General features: G+C 41.5%; 1 protein-coding gene across 6 annotated transcripts in view; it reads left to right on the forward strand.

Moving 5' to 3' along the window:
* Positions 1–15,343, forward strand: part of TCF4 (transcription factor 4) — a 180,102-nt gene that overhangs the window by 140,154 nt on the left and 24,605 nt on the right. The window lies entirely within an intron of this gene.

Raw genomic sequence — 15,343 nt, forward strand, 5'->3', positions numbered from 1 at the left:
CCAACGGCAGACATACTAAACGAACAATGCTTAAAAAACTCCCATTGGTGTCAGTAGTGTTGGGTTCTTGGGCCACGGGAACACTTTCAGTGGACCCGTCTCAGTCTTGATACTACTCAGGATTCCGTGTGAAAACATCCGGAATCCGGAAAAGTCCCCCTTTTTTTATTGGTTCTAGAGTAACCATATATCACGTGTCCTTGTTGCTTTAATGCTCCATTTTCGCTCTATTTAAGTGTTTTCCTGCTTAGAACTCCAGTACAGAAGTACCAAGGCACCTTATGCAAATTTATTTTATTTCCCATGATCCCGCTGGGAAGACTCCATTGGAATCCTGGGTAGAAACTCGACATTGTTTTGGAAGGTTCCTCTAGCACCAAGAGGTCTCTACCCCCATATTCTTGCTAGATATCCCTATAAAGTATTCCACCTCATTGTGCAAAAAACTGTCACAGCCTCCAGAATGTTTTTGAATGGCTGCTACAACCTCATTAAAGCCATATTCCATACCGTGCAACATTCTAGGTGTCCCCAAAGACTCCTAGGTCTCCTCTTTGGAAGATTCGGCCCTCCGTTGACTTCGGTCCTCCGTTGACTTCGGTCTGGGAGACATGGAAAGGGGTCGCATGTCTGAAGAGTGAAGCCTCGGAGGAAGAAGATTGGGGACCTGCTTTCCCTGGTACCTTAACCCTCTTGAAGCACGGTAGAAGCACGGTTTACCGGACTTCAAAAGAAAAAGCCATTTAATTGTCCAAATCACGGGGCAGGACCGGCCCTGGATGTGGGCGATGAGCCCCAGAAGTGGGTGTACGGGCCCAGGAGAACACCCAACTACCTTACCCAAATAGCTCAATTGATCTTTCACCTCCCTGGGCCAGTCAAAGGATCTCCCCAACCAGCCCATGATCCCCACTGCTCACAAAAGCGGGGTAGTTGGGCAGCTACCCAGAACATTGTGACTGTCCCACAAAAACTAGGACTGTTGGGATTGACTTAATTATATTTCTAGCTATCAACAGGTCACAAAGTGACTCTACGGCCTTTTGAAGTGTAGGGATTGACGATAATGTAAGTTGGATTTTGTTCGCCTCCTTAATCCATTCAGTGCAGATAACGCAGCATTTAGATCCGGATATACAGTTAAATATGTAGCAGATCTATATTGCCGCTGAACCTGCCCCTCGGTATTCCAAAAATAACAGTTTCGACAGGCGGTTCTTTGCCGCGCTCTTATAATCTTCACATTAAGCTTTCTGATCGGGAGCAAACAGTGTCACAAACTAACAGATGCTGTATCCTTGGGCTGGTACGGGTGTATATAAACTTTTATTTCTCCCGTAATAATTACTGGGGTTCAGCGCGCGCTCATTAACAGCTCACACTATGTTTGTTTTCCTATGCAAATGATTTTCACTAACAGTTGTATTCTGATTGAGAAATCTGTGACATGTGCAGACAGATCAGCGCCTCCTTGGATACGCGCATCGCATCGTTTTGGGGGAAAATATCTAATAATTTGCGAAGGAACAGATTGAAGCCCCCCCCCCGACCCATACAAATTCTATGAATACAAATCGTAGCAGTAATGCGACTCAGGACTAGGTGATACTGGAATACTGTACATGCACACGTACATACACACACACTTCCTTTACCGCAGGGTCGCTGGGCTGGGCGCACCCTTGCATAGTGATACCACTCGGTTGATAGTCCAGCTCTCACTTTTGGAAATGCTTTATTGGCCGCGTGACATCATTCTAAATTCCTTTCCCTGTAATATGACAGATCGTGGCGGGCAAAGTCTCTAATATAGTCATAAAGACCTGGTCCTTTAAGGATCCCGTCCAGATGATTTCCAGAAACATTCCAGATATCAGCGAATATAGGAGAAACGGCCAACATTCCACAAACGCTTGGGTAAAAACCAGAGCGTTTTATAGTAAATAGTTCTTACATTTCAATAAGTGAGAATGACCATTTGAACTCAAAACACAGAGAAATCCAAGAGTTATCATCAAAGAACGGCCCCCCCCCTTTAATACATTGTTGTGTATCGTATGTTATGACATTTGGAACCCTAAAAGTAAATGTCAACAAATGTTCTAAGAGTTAAGTCAACACAAACAGGGTTTTGGAAAAAGAAGAAAAATTATGTTTTTAAATCAATAATGCGTGTATTTAAAACCAAAATGGCTACTCGCAAACGTAGTCCGTGTTCGATGCCAACTTCCAAGTGGTAAGCGAATAGAACCGGTTCTTCCAGGGATTTATCATCTTGATCATGGTGCGTCTACACCTCTTGCCACTGCCAGTCCATGCTTGGTTTAGTGCATGGGGTACTCCTTGGATTAGGTGTACTGCTAGGTGAAGCGTTTACCCCCTATCTGAAAAACACTAGATAGTAACCCCTCCGTGGAAATGTCTGCTGGGGGGGGGGTTTAATTTTCCAAATTATGTTACATACATGGTTACTGTTCATGACGTCGAGTTGCGAGCTTTATGATGTTTCCTTCTGCTTTGTCTTTGCTCCAGGGGAATGATGGCAGAAGCAGGTGAGATATGTGGGGGTTCTGGGGTATGTCTCACAGGGGTATTCATCACCTTTTTACCCACCTCCGCTCAGCTGGGCAGGATGAGGTTAAAGATGGAGACATCTACTCTTGTGTCCTGTTGTCTGAGACATGTTTGGTTATTATCTTGTCTTATGATCGTCTCATATATCTCCGGAAGTCGGGCTTTATCACTATTGTATTTTCTATATGTTCGCTGTGTTGCTTGGTTTCTGGATGTGTCTTTGGGGTATATTTGCTCCTGACTCTGCATTTCCTATATCCCTTATTTTTTTTTTAATTATAATTAGCCGTGTCTAATCACAGAGGTGCAGACGTAAATGATGGGTCAGCCCCCTTGGGAATAATGGTAATTTTGAGGATAGGTCCCCCCGAGAGAAGAGGAAGAGAGATGTTTCTCAATCATGGTATTCTCCAGTCGTCTTGAGGTTTCATTTTGAATGATGCAATGATAAGGTTACGTTACGCAGCTTATTACGAAGGCGCTGATAAAGAAAAGAAGGAAACGTCTCTAATGCGACTCAGTGGCTGAGAATGATGGGAGTATAAAAAAGAAAGTTTTCCTACATCTTAAAGAAACTGTGATACGCTCAGCATTCGGTTCACCTGGATCTATTCACCTAGATATATTAAATACGACCACAGATAATTTGTTAGAGGGATATAATACAAAGACGTCATGCCCTGAAAACTTCAAACTTCTATGGTTTTAATTAGCTTGCTCGCCATCTTGAATACGAGGCCCTGTAATCTTCATTTTTCAATCAGTTTTTTTACCTGTTAATGCATCTGCCAATTAGTTCTGTTTTTTTCATAGTTTTATAGCTAAGAAAGTTTTTGTAACTGTAGTGGTGTTTTTTTTCCCCCATGTAATTTTAACTTGAGCAAGAGGGCTCTCCCATGTAAACACCAAATAAATATTGGTTGCGATACACCTGGGTAATGTTACGTGTATTAAAAATCCACTTTACGTACACCATGGGGAAAGGTAATTTGTATTTAAATTTTTCTACATTTTGTTTGTAATTTTTCTTTTTTTTTTTGTATTTTTTTTTATTTACAATAATATAGAAGAAAGGGTGTAGAGAGAAAGAGAGAGAGGAAAGAGAAGAAAGTGCATATCATTTTAACAATGGACACAAATTTCCTTTTAATACAGATATTCCTCTAACGCTAATGACATATCACCCGCCTGTGATGCCTTCCAGGGGTGCAAAAGAAGCCCCTGACATTGGAGGGTGGGCACAGGACATCTATGCCGACATTGGCATTCTTGGTGTATACAGGCAACAAAGACTCCATTTGTGTGGGGTGCTGTTTTGTATAAGGTGCAAGACTCCTATAGGTCGGAATTAGAGTGCAAGCTTTCAAGGCAACGTAGATCTCTTTTTCAGATGTTCTCTACATTTAAAGGGGACACATGTCAGTCTAGTGCTGGATTGCCCGTAGTCTGTCGTTTGCCGCTGCGTTAGGTCCCCATTTAGCTGGCCTCACGCCCTCGGCTGAAAATCCGCTCCCACGGCTGACATCTGAATTTTTAAAACCGCTTATAGTAATTGTGTCTTTCAAACACATCACATTCACCCCCGTCTCCCAACAGGGCTGATTAGGATGTAATAATTGGGTATAATGGTGGGAGGAAGACGACAATTCCATTTAATTAAGGAAAATGTATTTGACTTTAACTGGCGTGGCCCCTTGGGAGTAAGAGTACATTTGGCTGTTAGATTTATTAATGGGCACTGACATCCAATCTGGCATTTAAGCAAACATTTCTAATTATTAGTGTTCCTACAACACGTGCGAACTTACAAACACTACTACACCAGCCACCGATTAACCCGTGATTTTTATCCATTAACACATTTGTGAGATGGTTTTGAAGGCTATGGAAGCTTGACGTTTTGTAATAAGATGTCAGAAAGACGGATTATATTTTCTAATGGCCCATCGCAGCTTAGTGGTTTACAGACCTTAAATGGGGTCGTTCCTGGACAGAAAGCAGGCAGTTATTTAGGATAAGTAACGGGGGACACACATATACTGCATCTATATTAAAGAAAATTAGAATTTTATTAATAATTAGACTCCCAATTTACTAATACCAATGGCAACATCTTAACGGGTGGGAATCTGGTAGAGGTACCAAGACAGAGAGGTAAGTAGTAGGGAAGGGGACATTATGATGGACAGAAGGAGGGCATTTTGCAAAGAGTTAAAGAGCTGGGCGTTCTACAGAAGGGTTTCGGGATAGACAATTCTGAATATACAGTGGGGTCCCTATGAAGACAAGTGCCGTATTCTCCAGCCACCCCTCTCTGCTCCTCTATCTTTCTTGTGAATGTCGAAGTATGATGTCATATGCCAGTGCTCGGCCTTTTAAAGGTGTGCGGTTCCGGATGGAAGTTTAGTCTAGAGGCTGTGTCGGCTTAACACGCTTATCCGTAGTTGTAAAGAGCCCGTTGGGTAGATCGGTGGTCTTCCTATTTACCAGCCCCTTGAGCAATGGCTCTACGGGGAGCCTGAGCGCCTAAAAGGGTGATTGGCATCCTGTTATGTGCCATCCTGGGCTAGAAAATGCCACCGATGAGGACACAATAAGAGCTTGCCGGTTATTCTTTGTCGACGTAATTGATATACTCATCAGTGACCTTTTTTTCATAAAATACGCAAAGATTAAAGAGTTCATTTCGGTTTCACCGAGTATCTGTTTTGTTAAAAGTGAAAAAGTGTTTCCATAAACGACTATTTTGTGGATTTATTGAGCTTTGTGATGTGTCTGATTCTGGTTCAGTTAATTTCCTTCCTGCTTCTATTCCCTGCAGATAAACATATTTTCTCGTTATTTTTGGACTTTTAGCATAAATATGACAATAAAACATGTTATAAAATTTGGGGAAGACAAATGAAGATCTCTCCTCCTCACCGTACTTTAAAACTAATTTTGGAGCAGTCATTTCGTCAAACTAGATCATGGCAAATGTCTTTTTTTATGGTTTTTCGGGAATATGTTGAACAATTCTGCAGAAAACTTAAAAAAACACAAAAAAAGACAGAGATTGAAAGAGAACTTTCCTTACCATTTTTATGATAACAGCTAACCTTAAAGGGACAAATTGCTGCTCGTTCACAACTCCAAGAAAATTCCTTACACCATATGTTGGATGGGCGAGAGGTTTTGGGGGGCAGGGGTAAAAAGTGGCCATGACCTGGACCTTAGTTCAATTGCCGCGTCACTGCGCTCGCTTAGAGAGCGTTGCAAGGTGGCCACATTTGAGAAGTCATGGAGGTCTATGCTGGAGCAGCACAGACCTCCATGGATTTCAGGGGAGAGGATCTCTCCAACAGGTCCATGATCCCCACTGCCTGCAAAAGCAGCTTTGGGGAAGCTACCCTGCACCACGCCCCAAAAATCAGGACTGTCCCACGAAAACAGGGACACTTGGGAGGTATGTTACACCTCTGTACAAAGGATTAAGTATGTGACTATATAACTGTCCAGCTGTACCTGAGGATCATACGCAGTTGGCTAAAACAACACAGTTAGAGTTCTGGAAGTGTGTCAACAACTTCCTGTTGGGTCTGACAGCGGGATTCCAATGTAGTCTTCACCGATGGATCTTGGGAAATGAAGGTTAATTTGCATATTATGCCCCGGCCATGGATGACAGCAGCCGGTGATAAAATAAAACAAAATCTGCAAGATGAATAAAAAAAAAAAACTTCAAGAAAAAGCAATAATAACGCAGGTGATAGATGGTCCTAAATGCTGGATTTAATTATGGTTTGATCTGGAATGTGGATTATCAAATATTAAAGCTTCGGTATTCCGTTATGAATATTCTCTTGTATTGACTCGCCGGTGATGACAACAAATTGGCTCTAATAAGAGATATTCTGGATTGTCACCTGTACTCGGGGACTTGGCTTTTATCAGGATTTTTAACACAACATTGTAATCCAATAATAGCGCTTAATGTAACCTTTAGAATAGGAATGGTGGATTTTATTTACAAATACATTTATTGCGATCGTTCATTTCATGTCCCCGCAGCTCGAATACAGAAGAGTCCCTGTTCTCTGGATAACTTTTGCCGGTGTTTGAACTTGCGCCAAACGAGCGTGGTACTGATTAGGTGATGTTTGATTATGCTAGCACTCGGAGACACAAACCAGGATATAAAAATAAACTTACTCCAGGATTGTTTTTTAGGTTTCAGATGACATCACGGGACCGGAGAGAAGTTTCTGTTCTTGAAACTAGCCGACCCTGTAAACTGGAGGTGTCGGTGTTTCTGCTGTTCCATCTGGAAAAGATTTTCGTTTTATTGGATCCTTGGGATTCAGTTTGTTTACAGAGAAAGTCGGAAAAATACTGTCCAGGAGGCTGCGTTGCTGTCAGTGTAGATGGCTCTTAGTATGAGGCCCTACACCCCAAAAACCTGGGTTAGTGCCCCAAAAGTGTGTGTGGGTGCTGTGCATGTCTAGTGTAGTGTCACCGGCGGTGACATAAAGAATGTAAGGGTGGCTGATTTAAACGACCCCTATAAGTCACATGGAGCGTTGTTGAAAGTGGGGTTTATTTCTGTACCCATTGTGGTGGCCGCGCTCATTCACTTTTTTTCGCATTTTTTTCCCAATTATTTGGCTTCCGTCGCAGCGAGTTCCTTTACGTTACCCAAGTGTGATCTGCAGGTGGATTTTTGTGTTTTTACTATCGCACAGAGGACACGTTGAGCACCTGTATCTGCAGAGGACGCTATTTTATTGGCTCTCGTTGACCTATCACCTGCCGTTCCCCTCCAGGGTTTAGACATGTGGCGGGGGGGGGGTGCGAAACCTTCCCCCGCGTCGCGCAGGTGGTTATTCCAGCTCCGCACTTGTCTTTCATGGTGTTCCTTGCACTTAGCGGCTCGCCGAGACCTGCAATTTCATCCGTCCCCGGAGGAGGGGTACCGGAGGGGGGGGTAAATGACTTTATATTTGCCTTCGTGTTCTGTGTATCGTATGGTATTAATTATCATCTGATGGCAGCGCCAGGCCCTGGGCCCTTTGCATGTTTGTCCTGTGAGAAAGATCTGGAAAAGCGGACATCTGGATTTGATTGCTGCAATTGCAGGTTGATAGAATAAACGCACGCTTAGGAGGGGTGGGTTTTCCTTCCGGCCCTTTCCACGCCGGTCTGGTAATGCACTTCACATGACAGGCCTGCTTTTTTCATCATCCACTTCCCTCCCAGAACCCCCCACCACCACCTACCACAATTAACATTTGGCTTAAATTATGGACCTTTCAAGGAAACCACTGAAGTCTCCCTTTGTAGACCTGCAATAGGTCAGCTCAGGAAACAGACTCTGACCCTAACACATATCAAAGTCAGAACGTACAAATTGATTCCCCCCTCACCTCCCACCGAAAAAAAATAAAAATAGCCAAGGGAAAGGGTTTATTTGGCACTTTAATCCGGAGCATATTGGGGTTTAAGTACAGAAAAAGTGGAGCGGCTTTCATGTCCCCCCCTTGTTCTTTTACCTGCATGCGGCTCGGCTCGGCTTTATATACTCTATGAAAACAAAAAAGGGGCTTAGATGCAAATCATTAAACTCAGTAAGATCCAATTATTATTATTCTTCCTATTTTTTTTTTTTTAAATATATATATTTTTATTGGCATTGGTACAATGACCAAGCAGCTGGGATTTCAGTAAAAACATAAACCCTTTTTTTTATTTTTTTTAAATTAATTTATTTAATAATATGTGTGTGTATGTGTATATATATATATATATGTATATGTAATATATATACTGCCTCTACGATAGGGACATTTTTATTCATAAACCCCAATGCCCATGCTGGGCTGCGATTGGCTCTACTGTTTAAAGGTATCCTCATCCACTGTGGGTGATCGTCTTGGCCCTTTAGCGAAAAATGTCAGATTTCATAGTTATGGTGTGAAATATACAATATGCTAAGTAACAGCAACAAGTGTTTCCTAAATGGTCATTCAAAACTTGCCTTCTGTAAACTTCACGTGCTGCAGGCCAGTGCCGAGCGCTCAGAGGGTATTAAGTAAAATGTATTCAATTAAATAATTGTATGGGGCTCGCTTATGTATTCTGCCCTGCAGAATGTATAATTCATAGGTGCCCTGCCTGGCCGAAACAGCAGCAGCTTGCTTTATGGTTCATGTTGCAAATTCTAAAGAAATAACCTAAACACTCGTGAAAACTTTTGGTGTTAAATGGCTTTTAATTGGTAATCCTGCGGGGATAGCTGGTTTTCTGTCACCGCGACGCACAACAAGTCACACGTTAGGGCCATTTACAAAAGTGTCGTGGCACCCAATATCCGCAGAATGAATAAGAAACATTACAAATCAAAGACGTAAATGGCTTTAGTTATTTTGTTCTCTCTTTTGCTGTTCAGTGAATATCTATTGTCACTACTAGGCAGTAAATGTATAGATCAAATAATATTTCTAGTTTAGGGGCTGTATATTTTTGGATATATCACAAGCTCACAAGGAAGACTGCATTAAATACCTCGAAACCCCCTGATTTATTCCTTTATCTACGTTCGTTAGAGTTTTGTATGTGCGACACAAGCACAGCGCTACTCCTGGAATGTACGGCTCAAACGTAGCAATCTCTGCAATTTTAATTTATACAAAGTAACAAAGAAACAAATTAAACAAATTCCTTGTTTGCATTCAAGAAGGTGCAAGTTTAATAAGGTTAACGCTGTATTGCTGCCTTCGTACAGTTGGTACTAGTTTGTTTCCACGGGGGGTACAGGAATAGTATTGTCTCATTACAGTCACACAGCAGGATAGGATGATGTTAGCGTGTCTTGGGAATGAATATGGCATATTGCAGTGTATACGCAAAATCCATTCAGTACCAGTGCAAATACGCCTCTGCTGGGTATACCGGCCGCCTTATTAATCGATTAATTGATTCTGCTTGAAAGGGGGTATTTGGCCACAAAAATGGGGAGGGCGGGTAATGAAGAGGGTTTAAAAATCGGTAAATACATAATTTGAAAACTTTTGAACTGTAAGGATGATTTGGTGTGAGATTTACAGCTATTTCTGTTTAGGGCAAACAGAGTTGTAGATCAGCATTAAATCCAAAAGTTGACCTGTTAAGGGTTAATTTTGGGTTGCTAATAAGTTTCATATGGTCTTTGGTCCCTTAGTAGCATGAAATATTGCATATTAAATTAGAATAGACGTTTCTTTTAGGGTGTACCTCCCAAGTGTCCCTGTTTAGTAGGGCCAGTCCCTGTTATAGCACCTAATCCTTTTTGTCTCTCTCCTTCCTCCCCAGTCGTTCCTCTTCTTTAGGAGGTCAGAATGTTTGCTGGGTATGAGGGGATCGCAGGGTTCTACTGCCCTGGTTTTAGTACCAAATGATTCAAATTTTTTTTGATTCAAATGATCAAAAAGATTAGGGAGCCACAAAATACTACATACCACAAATAAATATTTAGCATTTACGTCTGATTGCGATATAACATTTTATAATATATATATAATGTCTCATGTTTTCTAATATCTGCTGAATGAATGCTGCTAATCGCACTTGGATTGGAGATAGTCCTGCTTGGCGGGGGAACAGCGAGGTCTTAATCCACCTGTTTGTTTCACCCTTATTACGAGAGATAAGCCAAGATTGGCAAGGAGTGCCCGAGGCGTACACAACACCGGCCACATACATCTTTAGATTATAATTGGTGTCTTTTGTTTCGGTTTTTTTTCTCCAACTGCACCAAATCTTGCAACTCGGCAGAAATTCCGATCGCAGGGACCTTACCTGGTGAACTAGATGCTGCGGAAACCTTATTTCCAGACAAATATAAATAACCGGTGACAGTAAAAACTGGGGCGTTGAATTTATAGCACATTTATATATATATATATATATATATATATATATGGTTTTCTTTTATATATATATATATATATATATACATATGCATGGCCATAGTGGCCGTAGCAGCACAAAGTCAAGTGAAGAAGAGCCATGGGTGACGCCAGAGAGGCATAAAAGCAGCATGAATATGTTTGAGCTTTTCAAGTTGCTATGGCAACAGCAATCCATACCAGCTCTTGTGCCACATGACAGCATTCCATGAAAAAAAATGCTTTATAAATAATCTATTCCAAATATTTGTTTATTATTATTGCTATTATTATTATTATTAATAATAATAATATAATTATTAATATATGTAACTATATGAGCATTCAGTAGTGCTAGGAATGATGACTCCACTAACGGCCCATTTAATCTGTAAAGTACTGATAAGAAGGAATTTGACGACATTATTAGTAATTCAGTTCCTATGTATCTATAACGTAACATCAATGTTTTGTTGATAAATTGTACTTGGCAGAGTGCAGACAAACTGTTCATCCAGTTTCAATACATTTTTATTTATGGAAACCGTCGCACATGACGTTGTGAATGTCTCAAAATGTTATCAAGTAGCACAGTGTGTGTTATCATCCAAAGATAATATGGAAGACGTCCATAGCGAGATTTAACGAATGGTCGTGAAGAACCAGAGAACCAAGAACAGCTTCATAGCCCTAAGAAGGCAAATCCCACCGAAGGGTTCCATCCATGAACGAAGTAGTTTAGTGAAATGTTACAATTCTACAGCCGGTAGCGTTCCCCTGTGGTTCGGACCCTTGAATAGGAGTTTTTACCCCAAAGCAGAGGCCACTCTTCTCCTGGGTAGGCTTCGGTAGAAGTTGGCTTTTTTGAGTTAGCCTTCAACTACGAAATAATCATATTTTTCGAGCAGAGGTGAGGCTCCCGACCGCCATGAACAGCCATCATTGAACTATTTCAGTGTGAGGCCTATGAGGAGCCGCCATTATGTCTCGTGCTCGATGGCCAGAAAGAAGGCAGTTACTGGATTTCCATTGATTTATTTTTTTGGTATCGGCATTTCTGAAAATGTCAGATTTCCTTTCAGGAACCGGTACCATCCACCATGTCATTTCATTCCCATAATGCATCTCTTGCAAATAATTCCTATACAGATTTGTGTAATTATTAGTTGATACCCGATGCGGTGTAATTACAGGGGCTTAGCGGTAACCTCGGCAATTTGGGGCATTAAATGCATTTTGTTCAGCTGCAGAAAGCGCATTGTATGCACTATTGCCAACCTGGCTGCGTGCCAAGCGGAGCCCATCTGCTCAGGCCTCGCGTCGGCCCGCTCTGCATTCTGGGTAATAATTGCTATGTAAGTATCTGTGGAAGAGCGGCAGGGACAATGGCTTCATATCAAACAGATGGAGTGGGTGGGGGGCACGGATCTACAGAATTCCTAATGCACTTTTGTTTTAAAATGGGGGGGGGGGTGAAAATGATTCGCTTTTCTTCTTGGCTCCAAAGATAGAAACACAGATCATAAATAAGACCCCTTCGCCCCGTTTAGTCTGCGTTCAGACCTTAATCGGTCGTTGGTCTCGTTTTATATTCAGGAGCCGTATGCCGATCCCATGCATGTTTAAATCCCCCCGCTGTGTTACCCTCTACCACTTCTGCTGGGAGGCTGTTCCATTTATCTACCACCTTCTCAGTAAAGTAAAGCTTCCTTATATCACATCTGACCCTCTAGGTTTAGAGTTCTAACATTTCTCCTGCCCTAACGTACAGCCCGCTCTTATTTTTTAAGGTGGTCTTTCTTGGTGCTGCGGTTTATTCTGGTAACTCACCTGGGCCAGACGTTCCGTCGCCGCGTGTTTTGAGCGATCTTCGCTCAGGTGTAATATAACCGTTTCCAAGCCGATATAATTAAGGCCGACACGTTCAGAATTCTCTTTTTTTGGCAGCTGAATGTTTTCTTAACACTCATCGAATCGAATGGAACTCAGTCACAAAGATAACGATCCTGCCAACTATACGAGCGCAAACAACGATCATCCAGCAGATGTGTTCCAGGTGTTTCCATGGTTACAGTTTTCCCCTTTAAATCGTCATAGTCACCCGTTAGACTGTGTCCGGCACGGTAACGCACCTCGGAGACCCTTCCGGATACTTTGTATACCGTTTTAATCATGTAGCACGCTTTATATTCCTTTCAGCGCCATATTGGAAAAACGCAATACTTTCTATACAGAGGTATTAAGAACATATAATTTGATGGCAGAAAAGACCAATTTGGCCCCATCTAGTCTATCCATTGTTACAGGTTTAAAGACTTTCTCTCTCTCTCTCTCTCCCTTTTCTCTCTCTCTCTCTCCTTTTTTCTCTCTCTCTCTCCTTTTTCGCTCTCTCTCTCCTTTTTCGCTCTCGCTCGCTCTCTCCTTTTTCGCTCTCGCTTGCTCTCTCCTTTTTCGCTCTCGCTCGCTCTCTCCTTTTTCGCTCACTCGCTCGCTCTCCTTTCTCTCTCTCTCTCTCTCTCTCTCTCTCTCTCTCTCTCTCTCTCTCTCTCTCTCTCTCTCCTTTCTTTCTCTCTCTCCTTTCTTTCTCTCTCCTTTCTTTCTCTCTCTCCCTCTCTCTATCTCCTTTTTCTCTCTCTCTCTCTCTCTCTCCTTTTCTCTATCGCTCTCTTTTCTCTTCCCTTTCTCTTTCTCTCTTTCTCTCTCTCTCTCTCTCTCTCCTTTCTCCTTTTCTCTTCTCGTGTTCTCTCTCTTTCCTTTTCTGTCCTTCTCTCTCTCTCTCTCTCTCTCTCTCTCTCTCTCTCTCTCTCTCTCTCTGTGTGTATATATATATATATATACCGGTATATTCACACACATACACATTACTGCTATAATTCTCTCTTTCTATTCTATAGAACAGATGACAGACATTTTTAACACGGTGCAGCAAAACAAAATATCAATTATACAGCTTAATTAAGTCTTTTCTTTTGAGACCCCGACATGTTTTCTACTTCAAATAAAGTTTGTATTCCATTTTTTCGTGGCAAACGAGCACCTTCTTTCCTTCTTTTTCCTTTTTTTTTTGTTCTACTTTAAAACGTCTTTCAAAAACAGAAACATTCTGGGAAAAGCTGTTCTTTTTGTGCGACGAACAGGATAGAATCCAGACAATTAGTCATTCAGAATTTATTTACTTAAAATAAAAACCTGTCTTCTTTTATTCCAGTATTCCAGTGACGTGGCTCTAAGGGAAGTGCGGGGTGACCGAAAGAGAGGTGACCTTATTCAAAGCAAAGAGATTTAGTTAAAATAAAAGGCAGAATCATGACATATCGAGGCAGACAGTAATAGGTTACTTGGCCGTGTTCTTGATTAGATCTAGAAGCCCTTATATTGTATAAAAAAGTGTTTACCCATGCCGATACATCGACTCTGTATCTATACACATGATAGAGAGGTAGTCCAAAAGCTTGCACTCCAATAGTAGCTCTATGTATGCATGTTTATACACTTGCTTTGTAACTATACACATGCTAGGGCTATTGATCTATAAGCATAAATCAGACGATGTATGTGGGGTTTACATTCCAGCTTTTCTAAAATAGGTGGTAGATGAGTGGAACAGCCTCCCAGCAGAAGTGGTAGACATTAATACATGTAAAGATGCATGGGATAGGCATATGGCTTCCCAATATAAAATGATACCAAGGACTAAGTAAGGGTGGCAGCCAGAATAACGGGCAAACTAACAGCCTTACCAGCATTCAGTGGGTTAACGCTCGTTTTTTTTATAAGGTGTTTTTGCAATAAGGTGCGTTACAGGCAATGTTTAATAGTTTACGCCGCCTCGATAAAACGGTAAAATATTACACCGGGGGCCTATTACGCGTCTCGCTGCCAGCCGCATTACTCCAAAGCACTGAAGTGGTTAATGTTGCAGATGTCTTTTTATTGGTGGGATTTTTTTTCCGCCCCCCCCCCTTCATTTTGATGTGACAAGACATTGTCAGAATAGGCTGCCTGCCAATGCTGTGATCTGCTGCCTGCTTCAAAATGGAGGCAGGAGGGTATCCATTTTCACCACCGAGATGACAGCATCTCCGTCTTTCTGGCCATCTGGATAGAAGCACTTAAAAAAAAAAAAAATGGATAAATAAAAAATTTCAAACAGAAAATCAAAAACCTTAAACTGATCCGTATGAACATCGAGGCTTTTGTTGTCCCTTCGTGTGTTTACATCGGGTATAAACAAGAAAATAAAGAAACTATTTCTATGAGGGGGCTGTTTTGTGTTCTCCGAAACAGAAAAAAATGATTTACTTGGCAAATATTTAAAAAAAACAAATGTTCACATCTTAAATGAAGCGTTTAAACACAAAAAAACCCAGCGATTTTCCCTGACGAACGCCGTCGCGTTGGTGGTCTGCAGAAGGTCTAGGTCTTAATGACTTATCTCAATTGTCTGAAGATCACTCGCACCGGAGGAGTTTTATATCTCCCCGAATATGTTTATAATAATTGCGCTCTTTTTATATTGAACTTCCAGTAATTCACTTTTTTTGGCTGGAATGGAAAAAATATTGTTTCTTCAAAGGTGTTTAACTCTTTAACTGCAAGAGGAAGGACGACTACGGAGCGTTAGATGCTTGTAGAGATCCCCGTGTACACGAATCAATACATGTATGTTTAACTCTGCGAGACGGTGTGATGGGCATAAACCCGGTTTTAAGTTTTGAGTGATCGGTATTGGGTCAGGACCCCATTTTCGTATATATTTTATATTTTATATATAAGTATATATGTCTGCTGATGTTGGTAACTTGTGTGACGATTTCATTAACCCAGAGGTATCGAAATGGCAAAACCTTGAGCCTCTTCAAAAAATG

The sequence above is a fragment of the Spea bombifrons genome, chromosome 1 (assembly GCF_027358695.1).
Source record: "Spea bombifrons isolate aSpeBom1 chromosome 1, aSpeBom1.2.pri, whole genome shotgun sequence".
In the NCBI taxonomy this organism is placed as follows: domain Eukaryota; kingdom Metazoa; phylum Chordata; class Amphibia; order Anura; family Pelobatidae; genus Spea; species Spea bombifrons.